The following is a 13,327-nucleotide window of genomic DNA, read 5'->3' on the forward strand; positions in this document are numbered from 1 at the left end:
ACTATTTTTACCCGAAAAAAGTAGTTATATTACTGTAACGCACAGGTGTCAAACATGCGGACCGGGGGCCAGATCCGGCCCTCCAAAACCTTTAATCTGGCCCTCGGCTGATTTTCTATTAAAATATTTTGATTCTATTTTTTATTAAAATATTGTTAATTTTCTGTGGTGTTTATCACAGCAGCGTCTCCAGCGTCTCTGTACGTGGCCCCTCCCACCAGAGCAGCACAAATGAAAGACTTGTCTCTTTCCAAACGCTCTTAAAGGACGATCGTTTTGACTGTTGACCGTGACACCCTCATCAGAAAAATGTCCAACATGAGAAAAGTGGAGCCGAGTGCAGGATTTTACAAGAAAAACTTACTTATACAAGTTAGTGTTAAACAAGTTCATGTTAAAATATTGTGTTGAAATTGCATTTTTCTTAAAGTTTCAGGTTGTTCATAATATTATAATATTTTGTAAAAGAAAGAGTTCATCAATTAAAAAAGATTTCTGTAATAGATTTGTGTTTCTCTGCACAAATATTTGAACTTATTGTTATTTTTGGGGTTTATATGACATGAGTTTTCTGATCCGGCCCCTTTGGGATCAAAGTCGGTTGGATACGGCCCCCGGACCAAAATGAGTTTGACACTCCTGCTGTAACGCATTATTTTGTAACGTGTTATAGTATTTAAGATGCACAAGGAAACGTCTTTAGTCGACCAAGAATTCCTTTTATTGATTCAGTTTATTGTGGATTCTCTCTGTGGAAAACATCTATAATTCAAGTCGTGTTCATGTCTTCTCCCAGTCAGAATTGTGAATTTGTATTTCACATTTTCTGCAACAAATTTCTGTCAAAAAGCAGAATTTTTTAAGGCGATCCAGAGTTTGACAGTTGAACCTGCCCGTGTGTTTTGAGTTTGTTAAAAGTTGCTTCACGTTCTCGGTGTGAATCCTGCAAAAATCCGAGAAATGATCTGATCTGATTTTTCGTTGACTCGAATCTGAAAATGATCAACGCTGCAGAATCACAGAAACACAGACCAGAACTCACATCACATACTTCAGATACATGATTTTTAAAGCATGAAAGAGGCGATAAAGTTCACAGAAAGTAGAGTCTCGATCCCTAATCTGCAGCTTCACCTCGATCCGTGCGCTGTGTGGATGTAAACAGACACACGTGAGGAACTACTCCCACCTTTTTACTTTTAAAGAATGACTCAAACTCGATTAACAGCGCCGTTTTGTGGACTGAGTGTCATTATTTGCGGAGGACAGTTTCTATGGATATTGTGGATGCGATGCTGCAGTTTAAATTTACAACTTTACGAGTTTTTTTTGTTGTTGTTGCTATTTTCCCGTGTTTGTATGTTACGTCTCTGTGTCCGCCGCTCCTCATTGCCTGACGCTCTGGTTTGGTGGTTACGATCTGACAGTGACACATATACACGAAGAGCAGCAGCTTCAAAACCACACACGAAGACCCCGTTTACACTGAAAAGAATCCGCGTATCACTGTATCACCGTATCGGAAGCGATCTGCGTCCACATGTTGTTTCTGTGTCCGCAATCCTTCACTATCCACACAGCTTTGAGCACATTTGTTTACGTTTTACAGAAATGAAACTTAAAACCACATGGCTCATTTGCATAAACTGAGTGCTCAAAAAAACATCTTGCTCCTTGTGCACTGATACGGTTCATCTTCTGTCGGACTAAAGGACACGACTCAGTGGAATATGAGTGTTCTTTCCGTGAAAGAGGATGTTGATGATGTTGGTGAGTGTGAATCCGTGTATCGTTCGTTCATTCGTTTTTTCAATATAAAACCAAAAATAAGAAAACAAAAAAACAACAGTTTTCTTCATTATTTGTCTCCAAAACCAAAATGAAAAAAACAGATAATGATTTGTTTTTTCAGTTTTCGATTTTGTGTTTAAATGATGAATGGAAAAAACTTATAACGACTGTTTCCCGTTTACGTGACTTAAACTGCGATGCCGGACTGAACCAGGACTGATCCAGGTCCGGAACCAGACCGGAACCAGACCAGGACCAGAGTGGGACTGAGACCGGGACCAGACGGAGACTAAGACCAGACCTGGACTGAGATCAGAACTGAGACCGGGACCAGAGCCGGCGCAAAAGTCCGGCAATGCAGTCATAGAAGTCAAGTAAACCATTCTTCATTTAAACACAAAAACTGAAAAAAAAAAAAAAAACCCAAAACTAATCATTATCTGTTTTTTCATTTTGGTTTTGGAGACAAATAATGAACAAAACTGTTGTTTTTTCATTTTCTTATTTTTGGTTGGTTTAGTCCTGGTTTTAGTTCTGGTTTTGGTCCTGGTTTAGCTCAACATGTGAAAACAGGAAAATACCAACAAAGTAACTGTAATCCAATTACCACTCACAGAAACAGTAACTGTAACCGAATACAGTTACTCATAATTTGTACTCTGATTACGTAACGCCGGTACATGTAATCTGTTACTCCCCAACACTGGCACCTGGAGATTTTAAAGTTCCTCTCGTACCGGAGCCAGAACATGAACAACTTACTTGTTTTAAGGAGGAGATTGAGAAGGAGAAGGACGAGGTTTTTGGTCGTGGTGTTTTGTGGGGCAGCGGCAGCGACGTCCGTTGAAAGGAACGTGTGGATGTGGAGACGGAGCCAAGAGTGGTGAGTGGTGATGTGCTTCACTTCAGTGACACGGAGTTCATTAACAATTTTTGTATGACGAGAAGAACGTTTGTGTACATTTGTGACGTGTAGGTTGGATGAAGGCGTCTTGGTCGTTCAGACTGAAGTCACGTGTCAACAGATCACATGTGTATCGGTTTCAGGAGCACATATCCAAGTGTCCTGGGTCACATTTGAAAAAATTGGATCTGTGTTGTTCAGACTGTCATTAACCCTCTCCAGGCAGGCGTTGCAGATTTGCAACAGCTAAATTCCAATTCCCTACTTACTCCACATCCATATTTTATTAGCTTTTTTTTACTCAGGAGCCTTTTTTCCCATCCATGCTGATAAACGTGGACGATGCAGACTGTGCAAGAATGACTACACGCAAACGGCCAGAAGTGCAAAATACTTTTTTTGTTTACAAAGGATAAAAAAGTCAGGATTGTATATTACTACCCCATATTATAATTTTCCCCAAATATCAGATTTTTCCTGATACTAAAAATTAATTTGAGCCTGAGAGGGTTAAAAGAGGCCAAAAATAGAGGCCAAAAAATCAGATTTGGGTCACTTCAGGCTGCAGTCTGATGTTTGTGTTGCAGTGTTCACTATATGTTTATCTCGCACGTTTATAAAGTCCCGAAAGTCTGTGTTACTTCACCACAATCATTAACATCCACAAAATCGTAGCTGTGAGAAAAGTAAACGAGCTGAATGTGAGTGAACGCTACTGTTGGAGAGAGAAAGAGAGACGGACGTTGGTGGATGAGTGTAGGAGAAAGAGAAAGAGAAGAGGCAAATGAAGCACTGACGAGCTACGATCCAATGAATCCTCCTCTTCTTCTTCCTCTTCCTCCTGTGATCTCTCTCTTTTCGGGTTCCTCAGGTCCGTCTCTTCACGTATTTACTCTTCCGCTCGTCCTCTTCCTCTTTTTCTCTGACAGAGGAGACGTGTCTGTGGTCCAGGTGTGTGTGTGTGTGTGTGTGTGTGTGTGTGTGTGAGCTCCGTCTCTGTCCACGCTCGGGGCTTTACACAGATGTTCCTGCCCTCCTCCTCCTCCTCCTCCTCTTCCTCCTCCTCTCCTCCGTCACCTCATCATCCCCCCATCACCCCTTCCACCCCTCTCATATTTCCTGATCTAATTGGATTGCAGCTTGTCACTGCCTCATTTGTCTCTCCTCTTTTCTCTCCTTTTTTTTCTCTCTCCCCCCACTCATCTGTCAACCCCCATCACTCTCTCTTTCTCTTGCTCATTCTCTCTCTCTCTCTCTCTCTCTGTGTCCTCTTTCTCTCTTTCATTCTCTTTCTCTCTCTCATTCTCACTCTCATTTTCTCTCTCTCTCTCTCTCTCTCTCTCTCTCTTCTCTCTTTCTCTCTCTCTCATTCTTTCTCTCTCTCTCTTTTCTTCTCATTCTTTCCTCTCTCTCTCTCTCTCTCTCTCTCTCTCTCTTCTCATTCCTCTTTCGCTCTCTCATTCTCATTATCTCATTCTCTCTCTCTCTTTCTCTTCTCTTCTCTTTTATTCTCTCTCTATTCTCTCTCTCTTTCATTCTCTCTCTCTCTCTCTCTCTCTCTCTCTCTCTCTCTCTCTTCTCTCATCTCTCTCTCTCTCTCTCTCTCTCTCTCTCTCTCTCTCTCTCTCATTTCTCTCTCTAGTCTCTCTCTCTCTTTCATTCTCTCTCTCTTGTCTCTCTTTCTCTCTCTCTCATTCTCTCTCTCTCTCTCTTCTCTCTCTCTCTCTCTCATCTTTCTCTCTCTCTCTCTCTCTCTCTCTCTCTCTCTCTCTCTCTTTCATTCTCTCTCTCTCTCTCTCTCTTTCTCTCTCTTCTCTCTCTCTCTCTTCTCTCATTCTCTCTCTTCTCTCTCTCTCTCTTCTCTCTCTTCTTCTCTTTCTCTCTCTCTCTCTCTAGTCTCTCTCTCTTTCTCTTTTTCTCTCTCTCTCTCTTCTCTCTCTCTCTCTCTTTCATTCTCTTCTCTCTCTCTCTCTCTCTCTCTCTCTTCTCTCTCTCTCTCTCTCTCTCTCTCTCTCTCTCTCTAGTCTCTCTCTCTCTCTCTCATTCTCTCTCTCTCTCTCTCTCTCTCTCTCTCTTCTCTCTCTCTCTCTCTCTCTTCTCTCTCTCTTTCACTCTCTCTCTCTCTCTCTCTCTCTCTCTTCATCTCTCTCTCTCTCTCTCTTTCATTCTCTCTCTCTCTCTCATTCTCTCTCTCTCTCTCTCTCTCTCTCTCTTTCATCTCTCTTCTCTCTCCTCTCTCTCTTTCTCTCTCTCTCTTCTCTCTCTCTCTCTCTCTCTCTCTCTTCTCTCTCTCTCTAGTCTCTCTCTCTCTCTTCATTCTTCTCTCTCTCTCTCTCTCTCTTTCTCTTCTCTCACTCTCTCTCTCTCTCTCCTTCTCTCTCTCTAGTCTCTCTCTCTCTCTCTCTCTCTCTAGTCTCTCTCTCTCTCTCTCTCTCTCTCTGCTCAGTCTCGTCGTGTTTGTTTGGGTTTGTTTATTCTCTTCACCTTTAGCTCCGCCCACACCTCGGTGCTGTTCTGTGATTGGTCAGTCGCTCTTTTGGTCTGGCCGGTCACATCAGTGGGAGCAGGACCACAGATTCTTCAGAGGATTTGAACTCACAAATAACGAGAGAGTTTAAACTTGAGAATATTTTGTGATCTGTGTGTGTGTGTGTGTGTGTTGATTTTCGGTGAGATCGGTCGCACTTTGGGAAAACGCACAAATGTCCAAGGTGAATTTAATCAGGAGGTTTTAAAAAAGTCGTGAGTTTTTGAGCAGCAGATCAGAGCGACGCGACGTGAGTCCAGAGTCACAGATAAAACACACACTTGATTACACCAGAGCTTATGTCGAGAGACCTTTAAATCCTCCTCTTCATCCTCCTTTTACTCTTCCTCCATCTCTTCTTCTTCTTCCTCACCCCCCTCTTTCTCCTCATTTTCCTCTTCGCTTTCTCCTTCTTTCGTCTTTGGCCTCTTTTTCCTCTCTTGTCTTCCTCCTCCTTCGCCTTTATCTCCTCTTCCTTCTTCCTCTTTATCTTTCTCCTAATCCTCTTCCTCTTCTTTCTCTTCCTCTTTCTTGTCCTCCTCGTTCTTCTCCCCTCCCTCCTCCTCTTTCTCGTCCTCTTCTTCCTTCTATTTCTCCTTCTTCCTCCAGCTCTTCTTCTTCCTCACCCCACTCTTTCTCCTCCTTTTCCTCCTCCTTCTTCTCCTCTCTCCTCTTCCTCCCTGTCTTCTTTCTCGTCCTCCTCCTTCTGCTTTTCTCCCCCCTCCTTTTTTTTGCTCCTCCTTTCTTCCTTTTCTTTCTCCTCCTCCTCCTTCTCCACCTCTTCCTCTTTATCTTTGTCCTCCTGTTTTTCTTCCTCATTTTCCTCTTTATCTTCCTCTCCTCCTTTTTCTCCTCCTCTTTCTTTCCTCTTTCTCTCCTCCTTTTTCCTCTCTCTTTCTCCTCCTCTTCCTCCTCCTCCCTCCTCCTCTCCCTCTTTCTCCTCCTCCTTCTGCTCTTTCCCCCCTCCTCCTCTTACTCCTTCCTTTCTTCCTTTACCTCCTCTTCCTCCCCCATTCTCCTTCTCTTTCTTCTCTTTCTCCTCTTCTTCCTCCCCTGCCCCTCTTGCTCCTCCTTTTTTTCCTCTCCCTCCTCCTCCTCCTCCTCTTCATCCGTCTGAAGGTCATGTGTGATCAGTGTAATGATCTGGGCTCAGGACACAGCGCCCCCTCCAGGATCGATCTGTGATCTGTATCTCAGCTGCTGCGGGTCAAAGTCAGAGAGACGCTCCGACACCGACACACTGAGACCAAGAAGATCAACACCATCAATGCGATCATTTACCGACACACACTACGCAAATATTTAATCATACTTTTATTTTAATTTGATTGTTTCTTAAAGGTTGTATGGAGGATTTTTTTTTGTTTCAAATTGTCAATGATAGATTATAGATGCAGTAGCCTTGTAATTATGATGACCAAAAAAAAAGAGAATAAAAATTCATCAACTCTGGACGTGGTGGGGCTAAACATTTGCCAATAGATAACGACACTGCCTCGTTATCTGTGAGCTGACAGGCTGTCAATCAAACTCCCTACGTTTCTAGTGTAACTGACTTGCCTGCGCCGCCGTTACGTGGTTTACGTACGACTGTCACGCAGTCCACAGACGCAAGACACACAGACGCTGTTTACTCCACCAACGCAACAGTTCTTAGCGGCTTTTTTTGACCTATATCTTCCTCGCAGTTCGCACAAAGTTTGTTGCAATGGCGACAAGAATCCAGGAGCAGTTCGCCGCAAAAGAAAGTCCGTTTTTGAGGTCGCTGAAAGAAGAAGACAAGGGGAAAAGCAGCGAAGCCAAACTAAGGTGATTCTTGTAGATTCATTCCAGCGATGGCGCGACTGAAGCAGACGAAGGGTCTAAAGACTGACGCACTGGTCCACAAATTACTCCTGGACAGGAAACTTCTGCTTATTATGGAAAACGTACTTTATTTCCAAGAGCTAGACAAACGTTTTTTCAGGACACGAAAGCGATATCCTATGTCTGAAAACGTAATTTTCAAGGCAAAGAAAGAGTCCGCTTGCTGCTGCGTGTTGTAGCTAGTTCATTCGCACGGAATCTCCGCGCAACCTTCTCTGCTCCCCTTTCCTGCTCCTCTCCTCTCTCCTCGCTCCGCTCTTCTCCCTGCTCCTCACTTCTCGTCCGCGAACGAAATGTCCGCACACCCGCTCCCCCCGCTCCTCACTTCTCCGTCTTGCCTAACCAACACTGTAGTTAGTTGTTTACAAGTCATGTGCAGCGGCTGTAAACAAACCTGTTTCTGGCGTAAGGAGGAGGAGGGAGGAGGTGTTTCTACGTAGGAGCTGTAGGGGAGGGGGGGTGGTTTCACACATGCGCAACATTTGAAAAAGGACAAACAGTCGCTGGATTTCTCGTTCCTTGGAAAATCCTCTATACAACCTTTAAATGAAACAACAAAACTAAATGACTAAAATGACCAGACAAAAAAAGATAAAGCTTCAAGTCGTGTTATAATGTTGTTACCTCGTCAAAAACAGACCTGGATTTGTGTTTTGTTTCATTCACACATGTTTGAGTTCTGTAAAATATCAAATAATCGCCGGGGAGTTTATTTGTTTCAATAACTTAACAGCAGTGGGGGAGCGAGCATTTCACACCTTCAGTAGTGCTCTGACTGAAACAATCCACTCCTCAACTATTTAATGGTTATAAAAGCATCTTATTCTACAGAAACACAGAATAAAGAGCCGTGGAGATTCTGTGCACAAAGAAGTGAGGAGAGGGGGGTGCGCGGTGCAAGAAGAAGAAGTGAGGTGCGCTGGGGTGCTAAACCAGAACTAAACCAGGACTAAACCAGGACTGTTTGTCGGAACTGGCCCGAGGTGTCGGGACTGTCAGGTGACCGCAGACAAAAGGACTGCGCCTGGCTTCATGATGTCGCGACATCACGTGAGCGGTAAAAACAAGGAAGTCTGAAATTGCAGCAGCTGATTTTGAGCCGAGGGAGACGGCAGTGAAGTGTAAAAACAGTCTTTTCGTGGACCGATGACGAGGTTCAGTTGTGACTGGATTTAAAGACGAGCGTGGCGGCTCAGAGTGAGGACTGACTCGATTCTGTGTCCACAAGCCTCCCATATCCACACAGTTATGAGCACACTTGTTTATGTTTTACAGAAACAAAACTTAAAACCACATGGCTCATTTGCATAAACTAAGCACTCAAAAAAACAGCTCACTATTGTGCGCTGATGCAGTTCAGCTTCTGCTGGACTAAAGGACATGAGTGTGAATATGAGTGTTGTTTCTGTGACAGAGGGGTGTTCTGCTGATGGTGAGTCTGTCCTGTGTTTCTGTCATGTTGGAGATGGTTTATGTAAAACTTTTCAGAGATTATCTCAGTCTATGTGTACGATCGTACGCATAGACTGTATATATACATTATTTATTTATTTATTTTGGTCACAGGTATATTTTGACATTAATTCACAAACAGTGATATTTGACCACTGTTGGGCAAGTTACTTTAAAACTGTAATGTGTTATTTATTACTTATTTCTGTCATTTCAAAGTAATTTGTTACGTTACAATATTGACTGCATGTTTAAAATTGTGAGGCATTACATTACTACTGCATTACTTTAAGTTACTCTCACCAAAATAACTGCAAACTTTTGCGCTGTATATGGACTGAACCAGGACTAAACCAGGTCTAAACCAGGACTAAACCAGAGCTGAATCAGGACTGAACCAGGACTATAACAGGACTAACCTCGGACTGATTCCAGGACTGAAGAGGAGAACTAAACCAGGACTGAACTAGGACTAAAACAGGACTCACTGTTGGGACGGGCTTGAAGGTGACCGCAGGAGAAAGACCGGCTCTGCTCCGCACCTCACGGAGGGAAGAGCGGCTGTCGCCCAATCGCGACGTTGTGGGTTTTGTCGGGGAGAAAACTTGCAAACATACAACACTTCAGACGACTGTAAACCAGGTCTAAACCAGAACTGACCCAGGTCTAAACCAGAACTGACCCAGGTCTAAACCGGGTCTAAATAGCATAGAGTTTTGCGTCTGTCATTTCGCCTGTGGTCACCTGAAGATCTACGAGGCCGCGTCTCCAGCGTTTCCCCGCTGCTGATATCGCGGTGATTTTAGCGAATTTGTATGAAGAAAAACCCACCACTTCAATCTAGGTTAAAAAAGCTTTGTGACGAGAGTTTCTCACATTTCTACCGAGTAAAATATTACTATTTTTTTCCCTGTAATGCCGAACATTACTGCGGTACAGCAAAAAGCAATGCATTACTGTAATTTGTTACTTTTATAACGCGTTACTCCCAACACTGTATTTAACACACACAGACCGAAAAGGTGGAGGCTGAAGCTTAAGATTATTCTGCCCTTTACCCTTTATTTCTTTGTCAGCGCGACATCTTGATACCAGTTCATCTTCATAAACACAGCAAGAGGAAACAAACAAATCAGAAACAGAACAACAAAGTCTTACAGCACAAACTAAGTCTCATAATTCATGTATCTGTCCAGAGTTAAACATTTAAACTTCTTTATAACGTGAGAGACTGGTGCACAATTTTAGGTTTTCTGTACAGTTGTTCCAGAGCTCCAGCCTTTTAACAGATTTACAAAATTTCATAATGTTTGTTCTGATTTTCATTTTGATAAACATGACCGTTCCTCTGAGCTCGTATCGGCTCTTTTGGATTTTGAACATGTCCTGTAAAGATTTTGACAGGAGATTGTTGTTTACTTTGAACGTGATTTTCAGAGTTTAAAGGTCGACTAAATCATAAAATTTCAAGAGTTTGAAGGTTTATAAATAACGCATTGGTTGATTCGTTGTAAGTTGATAATGTGATGCTCTTATTGCCTTTTTTTGCAAGGTAAAGACTGGATTTCTGTTAGTCTTACATGTATAAATGGACATATATTCTCGCCTCTTAGTGTATCCCGGTTTCTTCATGGTGCATGTAGACGCATTAACCCGGTTTCAGTGTCCCGGTTATTAGAAACCAGGTTACTGTAGCTGGTTTATTCCGATAGTAACCGGGACACTGTGGCATGTAAACGCAGTATCCCGGTTACTGCAACATAAAGTTGAGTGCGCATGCGTCCAGAAGATAAACACTTTCCAGTCTTTTCACCACAACAGTAGCGACATAAATAAAGTGATCAACATCAATAAAGTGACCAACATAAATAAAGTGACCAACATGAATAAAGTGACCAATATAAATAAAGTGACCAACAGTGACCAACATATAAAGTGACCAACATCAATAAAGTAAATAAAGCGATCAACATCAATAAAGTGACCAACATCAATAAAGTGACCAACATCAATAAAGTGACCAACATGAATAAAGTGACCAATATAAATAAAGTGATCAACATAAATAAATAAGTGAACATCATAAATAAAGTGAACATCATAAATAAAGTGAACAACATCAACATAATAAAGTGACCAACATGAATAAAGTGACCAACATAAATAAAGTGACCAACATAAATAAAGTGACCAACATGAATAAAGTGACCAACATAAATAAAGTGATCAACATAAATAAAGTGATAAACATAAATAAAGTGAACATCATAAATAAAGTGAACATCATAAATAAAGTGACCAACATGAATAAAGTGATCAACATAAATAAAGTGACCAACATGAATAAAGTGACCAACATAAATAAAGTGATCAACATAAATAAAGTGACCAACATAAATAAAGTGATCAACATAAATAAAGTGACCAACATAAATAAAGTGATCAACATCAATAAAGAATTAAACATAAATAAAGTGAACCATAAATAAAGTGAAAACATCATAAATAAAGTGACCAACATGAATAAAGTGATCAACATAAATAAAGTGATCAACATAAATAAAGTGACCAACATAAATAAAGTGATCAACATAAAGTGACCAACATGAATAAAGTGACCAATAAATAAATAAAGTGATCAACATCATAAATAAAGTGACCAACAGTGCAAATAAAGAATGTGACCAACATAAATAAAGTGACCAACATAAATAAAGTGATCAACATCAATAAACATAAACATAAATAAAGTGAACAACATAAATAAAGTGAAACATAATAAAGTGAACAATAAAGTGAATCAACATAAATAAAGTGATCAACATAAATAAAGTGACCAACATAAATAAAGTGATCAACATAAATAAAGTGACCAACATAAATAAAGTGATCAACATCAATAAAGTGACCAACATGAATAAAGTGTCCAATATAAATAAAGTGATCAAACATAAATAAAGTGACCAACATGAAATAAAGTGCCAACATAAATAAAGTGATCAACATAAATAAAGTGACCAACATAAATAAAGTGTCCAATATAAATAAAGTGTCCAAATATAAATAAAGTGACCAACATAAATAAAGTGATCAACATCAATAAAGTGACCAACATAAATAAAGTGATCAACATCAATAAAGTGACCAACATGAATAAAGTGTCAATATAAATAAAGTGATCAACATAAATAAAGTGACCAACATAAATAAAGTGACCAACATGAATAAAGTGACCAATATAAATAAAGTGATCAACATAAATAAAGTGACCAACATGAATAAAGTGTCCAATATAAATAAAGTGACAATATAAATTAAAGTGACCAACATAAATAAAGTGACCAACATAAATAAAGTGACCAATATAAATAAAGTGACCAACATAAATAAAGTGACCAACATAAATAAAGTGACCAACATAAATAAAGTGCCCATACATGTAAAATTAAGAGCTGCTCTAAACCTGCACATGTACAATCTGCACTCGTGTGATGCTGAAAAGCTAAAACATGAACTATCTCCTGTACAACACACGCACAGAACAGACTCACCATCATCAGCGCCTCTTCTGTCACAAAAACAACACACATAATCCACAGAGTCGTGTCATTTAGTCCAAAAGAAGTTGATCGCATCAGCGGCACAAGAAGCGAACTGTTTTTATCACCGCTAACAGTTTATGTAAATGAGCCATGCGGTCTTAAGTTTCGTTTCTGTAAAACGTAAACAAATGTGATCAGAGCTGAATTATATGATCAAATGTGGGATTTAATTGTGGGTTATTTCGTAGCTCCTCACCGCTGGTTAAACCTCCCGAGCTTCCGACGTTAAAGGAGTTTGTATTTTTCTTGGTTTATTAAATTGAGTTAAGTTAATTTTGGCGCATTTGTAAGATTATGTCAAGAAACCGGGACACTCCATTTGATCATGTACACACGAATATGAGTGTCCCGGTTTCTCAGTGCGCATGTAAACGCAGTAACACGAACACTGACATAACCGGGATATGGATAATAAAAAATACGACACACATTTATTTTGTCGTAGAAAAGTATTAACATAAGTGACATTTACCTACATCGCGCCTAAACACCTAAAAATATGTCAGAGTCTAAAAATGAAACTGTTTGCATTTCTGTGTTTTATTATAGAACAGGTTTACACTGTGAGGAGTCAGAGATTTTATAAGGACAAGCTTTACCTTCGCTACATTTACACCTCTCTTTTTCTCCTTCATTTCTTTTCTCTCTCTCCTTCTCTCCTCCTCCTCCTCCTCCTCCCCTCTTTCTCCTTCGTCTCTCCATCAAGGTAAAATACTTTCAAGGAGAGTCATTGCAATTTAATACGAAAGTCATTGGTATTGTATTGAACTCTCTCTTTCCTCTCTCCCGCTCTCTCTATCACCCTCTTTCTCTCTTTCTTTCTTTCTTTTCAATCCCTCTCTCTTCCTCTCTCTTCTCTCGCTACATAAAGACATTTGATCATCTTTAGTCTTTTCGTTCACTTTCCGCATATCCGTTAAAGTGACAGATGCCGGGTGGATATTAGGTCTCCTCTCCTCTTTTCTCTCCTCTTTTCTTTCTCTTTTTTCCCCTCTTTTTTTCCTCTCCCTCTCTTCTCTCTACATAAAGTCATTTGATCATCTTTAGTCTTTCATTAGTCATTCACTTTCCCCCACGTTAAAGTGAGAAATGTCAGGTGGATATTAGTTCTCCTCTCCTCTTTTCTCTCCTCTTCTCTCCTCTTTTCTCTCTCTTTTTCTCGTCTTTCGTGGCGGCGTGTGGTTC

The sequence above is a fragment of the Boleophthalmus pectinirostris genome, unplaced genomic scaffold (assembly GCF_026225935.1).
Source record: "Boleophthalmus pectinirostris isolate CB_2022bp ecotype Guang Dong unplaced genomic scaffold, ASM2622593v1 HiC_scaffold_9, whole genome shotgun sequence".
Classification (NCBI taxonomy): domain Eukaryota; kingdom Metazoa; phylum Chordata; class Actinopteri; order Gobiiformes; family Gobiidae; genus Boleophthalmus; species Boleophthalmus pectinirostris.